We start from the raw sequence: 9358 nt of genomic DNA, 5'->3' as shown, positions 1-9358 counted from the left end.
CACGGGGAAAAAGGTAGGGAGACAGTGGCAGGGAGTGCCTTGCGAGGTGAGCTGGAAAAGTAAGCAGGAGCCAGAGCCAGCAGGGCTTTGCGAGCCCTATGGAAGAACTCTCTTTCCTAAGAAGAAGAAGAAGCTATTAAATGGTTTTATGGAGATGTGTGTTGAGAATGGGGAAGGGGAGGGAGTCAGAAGTGAATCAAACCCACGACCCCGATAGTGAAAGCGCAGAGTCCTAACCACTAGACTGCTAGGGACGTCCCCAGACATGCATTTTGAAAACTTTGGTCTGACTGCAATATCAAGAAAGAATGGAGGAAGCATGTGGCTGTGAAGAGATCACTTTGTGGTCTAGGGTAGAGAGGATGGTAGCTGCATCTGGGAGTTGAGGTGAAAGCAGAGAGAAGTGGATGGATTCAAGATGTATTTAGAAAACAAATTTGATACTGAATTGGATACAGGGAATGAGGGGTCTCAAAGATGATAACTCATAGGTTTGGAGGGTGCATAACTTCATTGATGAGTGTGCCTTGCAGAGCTATGAAATATTGCTAGTGTGTCTTCTTTAGGAGAGGAAATCAAAGATTTCTGTTTGAACATGTTGATTCTGAGGAATTTTTGAGCTAAGAAAGGATGACAGTAGTCCATAGGCAGATAGGTCTGAGTTGGAGATAGAAACATGGAAGCTAATGTTACATAAACCGTCATTAAAGCCTTGGACTCTAACTCACTCAGGAAGAGTAGAGACTCAAACATAGAAAAGAACTAAAGCACTCTAAAAAACTAAGGGAAAATAAAAGAAGCAAGACCTGTTCATGTAACTGCAACCTTTACAGACAGGTGGAAGTGACGAACCAACAGACATTACAGAGAAAGAATGGCAAAGGAGAGAGGATAAACATCACGAGAGTGTCAGGACCCTACAGCCCAAAGAGGACCATGTTTCAAGATGGTGGAACCCATCACCTGGGTCCCAGCTGCTGAGATGTGGGAGAATCTGATGCCTGAAAATTGGATTTAGTAGCACGGAAGTCATAAGTGATTTTAGTGAGAGATGCTTGCTGGAGTGATAAGGCCAGAGGCAGGCTCCAGTGGAATTGGAGAAGAAGAAAGTACCCACAATGTGAAGAGGAGTTTGCAGGAGTCTGGAGGTGAAAGAGCGGAAAGATAGAGCAGAACCCAGGAGTGGGAGCATCAGGGCTTGAATGACTTGGGATACATTTCAACATGATTAAAGACCAGTGGAAAGGATCCAGTTCAGACCAAGAGATTGAATATACCACAAAAAGAAGGCATTGTTAATATAAAGAAAATATTAGAGAAAGCAGAAGGAGAGAATGGGATCAAAGTCCAGGTGGAAAGATGGGCTTTAAATACAAGGATGGACTGTTCTGTTTTCAGAGGAGAAAAGGGACATAGAATGGTCCCAGACATACATAGTTTATAACTTTGGTACCTATGGTAAGTATTTATCTACTTATTTTCAGTAAGAAAGGAATTGGACTAAGATGCAAGAGATCTTGACTTTTGTATAAGTTCTTCCCCTAAATAGACTTATAGCCTTGGAGAAGTTCTTTCTCATTTTTTTGCCCATTTTTAAAAGGAGAGTGCTCTGTTAGATGATCTCTAGGATTTCTTACCGGAGAAGGCAATGGCAACCCACTCCTGTACTCTTGCCTGGAGAATCCCATGGATGGAGGAGCCTGGTAGGCTGCAGTCCGTGGGGTCGCTAAGAGTCGGACACGACTGAGCGACTTCACTTTCACTTTTCACTTTCATGCGTTGGAGAAGGAAATGGCAACCCACTCCAGTATTCCTGCCTGGAGAATCCCAGGGACGGCAGAGCCTGTTGGGCTGCTGTCTATGGGGCTGCACAGAGTTGGACACGACTGACATGACTTAGCAGCAGCAGCAGCAGGATTTCTTGCAACTAGACTTACTCTAAGTAAATCAAGAGAATGTGAAATTCAAATAGCACAGTGGTAAAGAATCCACCTGCCAAGGCAGGAGATACAAGAGATGAGGGTCAGGAAGATTCCTTGGAGAAGGAACTGACAACCCACTCCAGTATTTTTCCCTAGGAAATCCGATGGATAGAGGAACCTGGCAGATGACAGTCCATGGGGTCACAAAGAGGCACGACTGAGCACAGCACACACACACATACATTCAGCACTTCCAGTGGGCCAGCTACTGCACTAAGCAATTAATGTGTATTAAACCACTTAAATAATTCTGCAAGGTTGGCACTATTATTATCCAATTTAAAAACGAGTAAACAGAGCCACAGAGAGGTTAAGAGCTTGTTGGAGCCAGGCAGTCCAACTCTATAGGACTGTACACTAAACCACTGTTATCTGACCTTTCACAAACAATAGGAAATTTCTGGAAATTATACTCTGGAACCCACATCCTGCTCACACAGGAATGGAAGAAGGATGTTGGAGAAATGATTATGAATCTTCCAAACAGAGCCCCTGAAAAGCTCAGAATTCTCAGGGCTTAGGCGCTAGAGTGAGTCATGAAACAGAAAGTAGAGAAGATTGGTAAAGGTCTGCCAAAGGGGCTGGGCCATTCTCCAACTCTGTGCATAGTGTCTTGCTGTAGTGTTTAGCCCTGGCCATGGCCAGTGAGAGCAGCTTTCTAAATAAAGCCCTTCTTGTGCACAGAAAGGGAGCCCGGCATTGACTCTGTGGCTGGAGAGATAAGTGGGGATTGTCCAGGTAATTTGCAGACCACCATAAGGCTATGGAGAAAAAAGGACATGTTGGAACAGCAGTTAAACCCTCTAAAGCATGATACATCCACTAAGACACTTTCCCCACCTCTGATTGCCACCTGTCCCCCATCCATGCCTCATAAACGGGAATCCTCCTGTTGGCACATCCTAACTGTTCACCTGCACCGCTCTGTCACATTCTGAGAGAAAACCTGTCTGGTGAAGAGTGATTCACAACTGCCAAAGACTACAAATCAATTTACCAAAATGGAGCCATCTCAGTCCTTCATACGAATGGCCTGTCAGTAGACGTTTCAGGAAAACCAACAAAACAATGTAGAAACACTAGAATGAACAAGAAAAGAATTGACTTCTGAGGGGAAAGTTCATGTGGAAAATGTTTTAAAAATTCTACCTTGCATCCTGAGAGATGTCCAAGAGAATACTGCACTGCTAGAACAAAATTAGTCTGCTAAGAACAACTGCTGAGATAAAACAGGTCAATCATAATGGGCATAACTTGAAAATGGTCTTAGTAGCATGGAAGCCAAATCATGGAAGAACTGTAGGACAGACTATGGAATACAAAGGAGTATTTCATATTTTTTAAGGTTCCAAATCAGCAGGGAACAAATGGATGAATAAGTTGATGGTATCAAGACAACGGGTTATTCATTTGGAAACAAATTAACTTAGAGGCATATCTTAAAGTTCAGTTATCCCCTTTCTCTCCCACTTGAGTTTCTCAATCTCTATTGGATCATGTCCATCATTATTCAGATATGCCCATATATCTCCCATTTATAACACCTCACCCATCTCCACTTCCATTCTTTTGTTCTCCTTCGAAGCAACATTTCTTAGACTTGTGGTCCATGATTAGTCACTATCTCTACTTCTTACCTTTCCTTTCCTTCCTAAACTCAGTCAAGGGGGGTGTCCATTCTTACCACTCCAACATATCTACTCTTGTTGAGGTCACCAATCATCTCAACATTACTAAATTCAGAGACATCTCTCTATTCTTGTCCTTACAGGGGTTTAGCAGGGTTGATCACTTGCATTCTTCAAACATCCTCCTCTGGGTTTCCATGGCACCACTCTTTCTTGTTTTCCTCCGACTTCACTGCCTCTTTTTTCCCAATCTCCTTTGTTCAACTTCTAAACTTTGCGTTACCTCAGGGATTGCTTAGTTTTGGGCTCTCTCCTTTGATTCTATAATCTCTCGTTTGATAATCCCACCTCCAGAGTCATAAATATCTTCTATGTAACAACGACATTACATTACTTTGCCAACAAAAAGGTCCGTCTAGTCAAAGCTATGGTTTTTCCAGTAGTCATGTATGGATGTGAGAGTTAGACTATAAAGAAAGCTGAACACTGAGGAATCGATGCTTTTGAACTGTGGTGTTGGAGAAGACCCTTGAGAGTCCCTTGGACTGCAAGGAGATCAAACCAGTCCATCCTAAAGGAAATCAGTCCTGAATATTCATTGGAAGGACTGATGCTGAAGCTGAAACTCCAATGCTTTGGCCACCTGATGCGAAAAGCTGACTCATTTGAAAAGACCCTGATGCTGGGAAAGATTGAAGGCAGGAGGAGAAGGGGATGACAGAGGATGAGATGGTTGGATGGCATCACTGACTCGATGGACATGAGTTTGAGCAAGCTCCAGGAGTTGGTAATGGACAGGGAGGCCTGGCATGCTGCGATTCATGGGGTCGCAAAGATTCGGGCATGACTGAGCAACTGAACTGAACTGACACAAATTTACATCCCTAGCCCAGACCTCTCCTCTAATATGCACTCCAAACATCGTATGTTGAAAACTAAGCTCTGAATTCCTTGCGCTCCAATTGTTTCTTATGTTTTATGAAAAGTCAATACTAGAAGAGTTAAAGATAGAAACATAAAAATTAAACTATTAAACTACAAAAAGAATATGTAGAAATGTATATAGGGGACATATATTACAGTAAGTATCATTTGAGATGGGGGAGGTCTTTCAAGCATGCCACAAAGCTCAGGAGGTATACAAGGGAAAGATTTTTCCATTGACATACAGAAAACTCCTGCATACCTAGAATGAACATAGTTACAAGACCAAGCACAGAGAGAAACTTCTTGCAGCACTTATCACAAATGGCTACTATTTAGAATAGAAAAAGAACTACAAATCTTTGAGAAAAGCCAAGCAAGTCAATAGAAAACTTGACAAAGGATATGAAGAAGCAAATACAAGAGGAAGAAACGTCAAGAGCCAACAAGAGAGAACAGATGTTTCACCTCCCTAGTTATTAGGGAAATATAGATTAAAATGAGATCCCACTTTCAACTATCAGATTGGCAAACATTTTAAAGGTTAACAACACTTAGTAATTAAGAAAAATATGGGGAAACTGCACACTTTCACACACCATTGTAGTGAGTGGTGGTGTGAGCTCAACATTTTTGAGAGCAATTTGGCAAAATTTTAAATATGTACATGATTTATGATGCAGCATCCCTCCTTTATGAAATATATTTTAAAGAAATACTAAAAGACATTTAAAACTCAACTGGCATTTCGCACAATGTTCTGATTTATAACAGGATTTATAACAGGTCAACTGTGATCCTTTGAACGTGAACACTGTTCATCTGTGTAAACCTCCAGAGAGACTGATAATAACTGTTGGTCTTTGCTTAATTTAAAAACAAAACAAAACTAAAGCAAACTAAAGAATGTCAATTTACAGAGAGGTACAGTCAAAATTCCCTTTTTATCAGATGGGTAGAGCCTGCAGCTATTAGATAAGCAATGGTATTCTGCGGGTGTGGGGGAGGGGAGACAGTGGATATTTATCTAAAGTATTTCTTAAAAATTTATTATAGTTTATGGTAGGAAATGAAACACATTTGTGCTGCCCCTCTTTTCCTCTTTTATAAGTGAATTGCTTCCCATAATCTAAATTCACAGTTCAGAAATGGTCAAGCGTTATTCAAATCGTTTCCTACCATATTTATTTAGTAAAGCTAACACCTCATGAAGACTGCATTATCTAAAATCAGTGTTTCATTGCAATGCTTGGCAGCACAGTGGATATGTTCATTACAGCTGTGTTAACAGTCCATGTCGATCGCCACGTGACCTATTTAGCTTCTCCCAACACCACCAGAAGAAGTGCCCTCCCTCTCCTTCTGTTCTTGGTGGGCCTGACTTAACGCATCTTTGCAGCTCACATACTTTCCTTACGAAGCTTTTCCTGAATCCTGACCCCTCCCCCACCATGGAGCCGGGATCAGTGTTTATTTACGGCCCCACTGCTTCCAGGCCAGACTTCTATCAAGACTGGCTGCACCAGCAGCACCTGGGAGCTTGTTAGAAATGCAGCATCTCAGGCTCTACTCCAGATCTAGGGAATCACACTTTCTGGGGGTGGGGTCCAGTGTTTTAACTAGTTTTTCAAGTTTTGCATACTACAGTTTAAGAAGCACTGACCTAGGGGTACTTGACCAGAGCCTCATCAATCTCTGGGTACAAATGAAGTCACACTGACATCACTGCCCAGATGACACTAGCTCCCTTGGCCACCCACATTTATGGGACTCTCAGATCCTTTCCAGGTCTGCTCCCTCCCCCGCACCAAATATTTCTGGGAGTCCCTAGGGTGTGTTCACAAATGCGCCAGAGTTGATCAGGATGGTTGCTCATCCCCGCTGTGCCTGATCTCCACTGCTGCTCAATAGGAAACTTCTTTGAAAAAATCATTTTGTTCATTTATCTTTGGCTGTGCTGGGTCTTCGTTGCTGTGCAGCCAATGGGGCTCTCTCTAGTTGTGCTGCATGGGCTTCTCACTGCAGCGGCTTCTCTTGCTGTGGAGCACCGGCTATAGGGCACTAGGCTTCAGTAGCTGTGGCACCTGGTCTAATAGTTGCAGCTCAGAGGTTCCAGAGTACAGGCTCAATAGTCGTGACACATGGGCTTAGCTGCTCTGAGGTATGTGGGATCTTCCCGGACCAGGGATTGAACCCACATCTCCTGCATTGGCAGGCGGATTCTTTACCACTGAGCCACTAGGGAAGCTCAACAGGCATCTTTTAAGCTGATAGCTCTACACAATCCACTTAAGAGCTAGTTCAGTTCCTTAAGTGAGCAAAAGTATAACTGTGCTTTGGCCTGGCGGAGTTAGACGTGGGTAACTGCTGGTCACAACATAAGGCTAAACGTTTATCTGCCCCATAACTTGCATGGAGCAATTGAATTGCCCAGCCAAAGGTAGCTTGCTTGCATCTCTCCAACTGAAACATCCTACTGAAGTGTTTCAATCTGTAAGTACCCCCTCCTCTCTTGCACATCCATTTCTCTGCAGCAGACCATCTGCATAGTGTCATACACACTATGTGTGTGTGTGCTCATTAAAAAAAAGACTTCCAGTTCTGGTCTGACCTGTTAGAAACTTGAAAGTCACCACTGCATCCTAACAATAAGCAAAAAGCTACAAACTTAAAAATCAACAACTCTTCTTAGATTCATAAGACTAGTGAGGTCACAGGGCAAAACGCTGCCCCCAAATGGAAGAGACTGACAAGGGAACACAGAGAACTGCAATTTACTGGAGCAGAAACCACTGAGGAAAGTGGAGCTGGGGCAGGAAAACCTGAACTGCAATCAACTAATTGCTGGAGGATCAGTATGGACAAGTCTGAGAGATAAGATACTCCAGGGGGACCTAGTCAGCAGTGAGTATCCATATTTTATGAGTTTTACCTCCAGGAACTCAACCAGGTTCTCACAGTAAATATTCGAGAAAAATTCCCTTGTGCTTCCAAAAGGGGGAGGGGAAAAGGAACCATTTTGAAAAACACCAGAGCACTCTATTTTTTTTTTTAACAAGGTCTACCCTCAAGAGACACAAGAGAAACTAGTTAACCAGAGCCTAACCTACTAAGGTTTTTAGTGGCGCCTAACTGACCTGACTTTCACTTTTTACTTTCATGCATTGGAGAAGGAAATGGAGACCCACTCCAGTGTTCTTGCCTGGAGAATCCCAGGGACTGGGGAGCCTGGTGGGCTGCCGTCTATGGGGTCACACAGAGTCGGACACGACTGAAGTGATTTAGCAGCAGCAGCAACTGACCTGAGAGAAGGGAAATAACTCAACTCTAGCCCCCTCTAGCCTTCCTATCCCACCTAAGGAAGGAGAAAACGCTGAGAAATATTTGTGAGTTCATATTCCAGAGGCAAAGGCTCACTAAAAGACTGAGACCTAATCATAGGACTGTAGAATGCCTCCCCTTCCCCAACACCTTATCTGCATATCACTGAAGTTTTGTGCATCAGAGTTCCTTTCATCTCATACATCGTGTCTAAATTTCATGAAAAAAAGTCCAAGGCATACTAAAAGACAAAATACATATTTTGTTTTGTTTTTAAATGATCTTTTCAGTACAGAAAAAAATTTAATGAATTTCAACACATATTCATACGCATTCATTCTGAAGCTTTTATAACTTCAGGAAACTCAGAATGGAAAAGAACTCCCTTAATTTGATAAAGGGCATCTGTAAAACACTGACATCATAATAAATAATACATCAAAACACAAATTTGAAGAAACAGAGCAACCATCAGAACCAGATGTTGAAGTATCAGACCAGGAATTTAAAGTGACTGTAACTAAGTTGATGAGAGCTCTAATGGATAAAGTAGACATTTTGTCAGAACAGATGGACTCAGTAAGCAGATAGATGGAAATTCTAAGAAAGAATCATAAAGAAATGCTAGCAATCAAAAGTTCTGTAACAGAAATGAAGAATGCCTTTGGTGGGCTTATTCATAGACTGAATACAACTAAGGAAAGAACCTCTGAGCTTGAGGATATCTCAGTAGAAACCTCTAAAGAAAACAGGAAAAAAGAGTGGGAAAAAAATCCAGCAGAATATCCAAGGACTGTGGGACACCTACAAAAAGTGTAATAATAGACACATAATCAGGAGAAACAAAGGAACTGAAGAATTATTTGAAACAATGATGAGGTCCCCAAATTAATGTCAGACCAACCAACATCCAGAAAGCTGAGACAACACCAAGCAGAATAAATGCCGACAAAACTACATCCAGGTGTATTAGTTTCAAAGGACAGAAATCTAAGATAAAGAAAAATTCCTGAAAGAAGCCAGAGGGAAAAAACACCTTACCTGCAAGAGGTGCAAAGATAAGAATGATATCTGATTTCTCAGAAACCATGCAAACAAGAAGAAAGTGGAGTGAAATATTTAGTGCTGAGAGTAAAATTCTACCAACCTAGAATTCCATAGCCTGTGAAATTATCTTCCAAAAGTGAAAGCACAATTCCTTCAATTTTTGTTTGTCTAAGAAGGTCTTCATTCTTTTTCACTTTTGGATAAGTCATTCTTGATTCTTCTCTTGCCCTCAATCCCCACTCTATCAGCAAATGCTATCACCTCTCCCAGAGAATTATATCCAGAATGAATGTAATCATTTCTCACCATCTTTACTGCTATTCTCCTAATCGGAACCACCATCACCTCTCACCTGGACCAGTGCAATAGCCTCTAGGGGCATTGTTTGTCCTCTCAGCAGTCAGCAGGATCTTTCTGAAGCAGAAATCAGATCACATCACTCCCTTGCTTAAAAGC

This window comes from Moschus berezovskii, chromosome X, assembly GCF_049115385.1.
Source record: "Moschus berezovskii isolate FMDL1 chromosome X, NW_MosBer_1.0, whole genome shotgun sequence".
NCBI lineage: Eukaryota > Metazoa > Chordata > Mammalia > Artiodactyla > Moschidae > Moschus > Moschus berezovskii.
This window is presented reverse-complemented; position numbering follows the sequence as displayed.